This window comes from Strix aluco, chromosome 1 (assembly GCF_031877795.1).
Source record: "Strix aluco isolate bStrAlu1 chromosome 1, bStrAlu1.hap1, whole genome shotgun sequence".
NCBI lineage: Eukaryota > Metazoa > Chordata > Aves > Strigiformes > Strigidae > Strix > Strix aluco.
In genome coordinates, this window is record NC_133931.1 from 87612790 (window position 1) to 87618257 (window position 5468).

General features: G+C 35.0%; 1 long non-coding RNA gene across 1 annotated transcript; it reads left to right on the forward strand.

Moving 5' to 3' along the window:
* Window positions 1-4257: 4257 nt before the first annotated feature.
* LOC141933438 (uncharacterized) lies at window positions 4258-4860 on the forward strand. Its single transcript, XR_012626092.1, has 2 exons — window positions 4258-4389; window positions 4613-4860. It is a non-coding gene; the product is annotated as an uncharacterized LOC141933438 (long non-coding RNA).
* The last annotated feature ends 608 nt before the right edge of the window (window positions 4861-5468 follow it).

A 5468-nucleotide genomic window follows, 5' to 3' on the forward strand; every position in this document is an offset into this window, starting at 1 on the left:
GTCATTTTTTTTAAATCTCATTTGATGTCTGATTTTCATGTTCAGTTCTCTTATGCTGATTTAGGTTACTCTCATCAGAAAGTATGTTTTGATCAATTTAATTATTAATTGATTTGTAAATATATGGCAAAATAATTTACAGTTAGATTTTTCAGTAATGCTTTTTGAAAAAGTACCATTACACTTCTTTTCTTCTTGTCAGGAAGTAAGGTATCTTTAAAATGTATTTATTACAGTCCAATTGTGCTAGGCTTTGGAACAATGATACTCCCTCTTCATCAAAAAAAACCACTCTTTAGTTTATTTTTTCCCACCCGAGCACTCTGCTGAACCTGCATTCTCTCTCTACATACTACACTCTTATCATCGTAGCAACAAATGTGTAAATTTGCAATATAAATAAGAAATAAATAAAAGCGGTAAAGGAAAACAAATTACAATGTTCCCAATAATTTTAGATTATCAAATCCTGGTGAAGATTAGATGAATCCACTCTCTTCCCACTTACAAAAAAAAAAAAAAATATTTTTAATAAAGCTGGGAATAACTGTTGTTATCTTTCATTATGCCTGTCCTGTAAACAGAACAGCACAATGTCATATAATCAGCAAAGAGAAAGTGTCTGAAGCTTGTGCAGTTCCTCATAAAGATTATACAGCCTACTGCAAATGTTTCATTACCTATTTTTTTTTTTCTATCAAGAAAAAAACTGGCTAGAAAGGTCATGGATGATATTGAAAATACTAGGTTAGGTGAAACAGTAGTAAAAAGAAATACAGTACAATAGTGAGAAACATACTTCAGATAATTCACTCAAGGCCTATGTGAAGTTTTAACGTCCTATAAATGCATGAAACTTTTTTTTTAATTCATAAAGATCAGAAATGAAGACTCTTTTATTTTCTTTAATCAGAATGTTGTTTATTTTTAATGAAAATTTTTTTAATCTATATTATTCTGAGGAAGCAGGAGAGATTTTATTCTAATAATGTTTGAAGATGTGGGCTAAGAAATGCCAAAAGAAGACCAGGTTTTCACTGAGCAGTAACTTGGGAAAGAATAAAAAGAAAAGGATGAGAATAGACAATCCAGCTGATGATTGTTCTTCCTATGGGGTTAAGCAGCCTTACCTCTCAGTGTCTTCAGTGGGTGTTAAGAATATTCTGTATGTTTTTTTAATGCCCAGTTCATTCACTGGAAAGCATGAAATATTCTTCCTCTGTCTTTTCTTTTAACTGAATATTAAAAATCAAACTCAATCAGCTCTGTATTGTCATTAAAATACATTTTCACCAGTACATAAGCTTTTGGCAGATAAGGATGTATATAATACCAAATCAATTTCAAATCTTCAAGCATTTTTTTAAAGATTTGTTAAAGGAAGATAGAGCACAGCTTTTTGAACCACAATGATATTGTGCCAGCCATGGAAACAAGTGGAAAAGATTACTAGTGGTACACTCTTAAGCTTCACAGAACAAACTCTCCAGATAACATATTTTAATCAATAACGAAGAAATCTAAATTGCAATTCGGTCTTCTTGTATAAAAATGGAACTTTTCCTCGTTACAGCATTCAACTTAATTGAAGTGTCATTGAAGAATTCTTTTCAGAAGGGAACTGTTATCCCTATGAAATGAAAACATTTATGAGGAACAGCTTGATGACTGAATAGTTCCTTCCTTGTAATGCTAATTATTCTTATAAAGAAGCCACAAATAGAAAAAGGGCTGTATCCAGTTTCAGGCACAAAACATGTAAAATATGACTTTCAGATGAGCAAACATTTTTCATCAAATATGCTAAGACTGCATATTTTCATTGTAAAGATTATTACCTCTCTGAGGTCAGACTCACAATGGTGCTAAAAGACGTCAAAAAGTAGCCTCAGCAGTTTTGAAACATAAATTTGCCTATAGAGATTTGTAAATTTCAACCACATGGTTATGCAAATCCACATGTAGTATTTTAATTAAATGTATCAAGTTAATAAATATCTTGAAAGAGAGGACTTTTGGACATTAATTTTAACAGAAAAAACAAAACAACAGAAAACTACTGTACTTGTGTGTACTTCTCGTGTGCCTGAGTAGCTCTCACTGTGGTTGCATCTCATTGTTGCACGGGGAACTTGCTTAAGCACATGCTTAGTTATATGATGATTTTAGCATGATTTTAGCCAGTAGTCTGAAGTTTAACTATGCTTAGTGCTTTAATTTCAAGATTATTTTTTTATTTACAACATTACTGCTGACATCATTCCAAAAAAAAAAGAGAAAGATGACTGGAAATAAATCTGGTTTTATGTACAGTCTTTTATACAATAAATATTCCTTTATCAGCAATATTGTAAGTGTTGTAGTTCCATCTAGATCTAAAAGCCTCTCGCATAGCCTCATGCTACCTATCTGATTCGAGAGATTAATATTAATAGTTATTAATTTCATTGCTGTAATGCCCATGGCTGAACTTTATTGATCTTCAAATGGCTCCAAAGGGCTTTCAAATTGAGTACAGGGCAAAAGACAACTAGATGGATATAAGCAAACAGACACAGAGCTAAAGGAAATGATGAGCTAATATTGTCAGTGTGCTAAGCAGTAGACTTAGCACAACTGCATGATAATGACTGTCAAGTGCTTTTTTTGTTGTTGGGGTTTTTTGGCTGGCATCATGCTTAGAGACAGTAGAGACTACTAGCTTATATTTGATGTGACAGAAGAAAAGGAATCAGAAAAGAGAGAGAAAATAAAGGCTGATGTCAAAATGGGAACAAGCTACAGGAATAAATTGTGCAGCAGCATTCTGGATATTCTTGAGCACTACAAAGGACACCAAGTCAAAATTTGTGACTAATCCATGTCTTTAATGAAAACATTTATGTCATCAGTGACAAAGGGAAGGGGAAAAGTAAGAGAGTAATCTCTGTATCCTATTTTTATCAAAATGTGAGCTAAAGGAAAACAAATAAAAAACCCAACAAAACCCATACCAACTCAAAAATAAAGCAGTTCATGAGATGATGGTCACTTGGTCTTATACAGGTGTTAAAACAAAGTGTCCTGCTCTTCCACTCTAGTGGTCATCTGCTGTCACTCAGAGGAGTCAGGGAAACTTCCATGTCCTAGATGAAAAGAATATTTAATAATGTCTCTTTATTCTGCTTGTAAAGTTTGGGGCAAACAAGAATTTTCCAATAGATCTTTTTGGAATACCTGGAATAGATCTAAATTCCACAGCATTCTTAGCCCATCAGAGACCACCATGACACCCTCCTCATGAATAACTGCATCATACCTCACAGCTGCAGTCTTCCAAGGGACAGTTGCTCCTACACAAATAAATGAGTTAATATTGCATTTATCAAAACCAAAATGAAGTATGATAGAAAAGAGCTGTTGTAATGGGACAGCTGGATTAGTTTGCATGCTTAAACTACTAGAGAAAACTGCTATAGAAAAGATTAAAAATAATAGTGACTGAAGAAAATCCCTTCTCCCTTTTAGTTTTGATTTAAAATGTTATTTTTACTTTATAATACATGTTTCAGAGTTCTTGAGGTCAAAGATCTCTTTACTGGCAAGACAGGGCATCTACAGAGCTTTGTTCACACTAGTTTATCTTGACCTGTGAATATATTTTGTAGGTTGTAAAGGAAGTAATCACCTTGAATAGCCAAAAGAAAGCTTTTGTCTCTTTTTTAAACAACTTTCCTTTTTGCTCATGTTTTCTGTGATAAGTGAGGACGCACACTCATTCATCATGAACTAGGTGTGGTCAACATCCTCAAACATAGGTACTGAGCACAGATAATGATTTGTGATGAGTTGCGACCAGTTCTAAAGAAATTACTGAAACTGGAAAAATCTGCAATTTCTCAGCACAGAACAGTGTGGAAAGGGGAGGGGAGGGGAGGGGAGGGGAGGGGAGGGGAGGGGAGGGGAGGGGAGGGGAGGGGAGGGGAGGGGAGGGGAGGGGAGGGGAGGGAAGGGGAGGGAAGGGAAGGGAAGGGAAGGGAAGGGAAGGGAAGGGAAGGGAAGGGAAGGGAAGGGAAGGGAAGGGAAGGGAAGGGAAGGGAAGGGAAGGGAAGGGAAGGGAAGGGAAGGGAAGGGAAGGGAAGGGAAGGGAAGGGAAGGGAAGGGAAGGGAAGGGAAGGGAAGGGAAGGGAAGGGAAGGGAAGGGAAGGGAAGGGAAGGGAAGGGAAGGGAAGGGAAGGGGCTTTCATTTTTTTTGTCAGCTGGGTTATACTCTAAGGACTTTACAGCTCACAATTTAACAGAGATGATAACCCTAGAAAATAATCCCACGTAAATTCTTTTTAGAAACAGAGACCTGAGTTTCTGGTTTGATCTCTTTGGCCTCTGGGATCTTCAGCACATCATCGCTAGGTACATGTGACCTATTGAATCTCATCTTTTTATGATGCATAAAGAGATTATAAAGCCTCTAAAGTATAATGTATGAAAGTATTCATTAATTTACCAATTGAATTACTGTAGTTGAAAAATTAAGTGAATTTGTTTATAAAGTACACAGTACTTGATATCCACCCCATGAAGTGTTCAATTTCAATAGGCATTTATTTTATATGCTTTCTCATTGAATAATCAGTAGGAGGCCCTGACTTCTCCACTGAAGTGTAAAAGGACACATTTCATCTTGTTCACCTTCCAATGGTTTCACATCCTCTTCTGAAGAGAATTTCCAAAAAGCAGACAAGATCAATCTGTTATTAATCCATTTAGCCTTCTTGAAGTTGTCTGTGGTTGCATTTTTGTTCAATATTAAGACTGAATTGTTCTTGTCTTGTCTTCATATATAAGTATTCAATAAAACTTTGTCAATTTGCGTTCCATCAGCTCATGTGTCTTCTGTTTTCTAATTCTGATACAGTCTACAAACAGCAACTAAAATAATCAGAAAGCTGAAAAAGGGAATTCTCTGAATTACTGAAACCATATTCCTATTGTAATTATTTCTTTCTAAGGTACTGGAACTGATATACAGCCCTTCCACTTCTTCAGTGGAGGTTTCTTTGTTCTATATCACAGGACTTTGTGTAGTCTTTTGCATGCTTTGAATGATTCACATCAGAAAAAAAGTTGTTGGTTTTATTCCAGGAGAAAATTTGATAAAACTAATCTGATATTTGTATTATTCATCCAATTATTTTTATCAAGTGCATTTTTTCTGTTCCATGGTTGGATTAGCACTTTGAAGTCCCTTACATTTCTTTGATTAGGTTTGGGAAGGAGGTATAGTAACTATGAGCATAAGTGGATTATTTTTTTCTTTACTTCCAAATTCTTTCAGTTTACTCATACTAATGGAAATACTATAAAACTGTATTTTTTATCACTGTCTCTGCTGTATCACTTTCTCTTATGCTACTTTAGATTATTTTAAAAGGTCTGCAGAATCTTTCCCTTTTGGTCAATAATAAATGAAACTGTATCTACAATTCAAT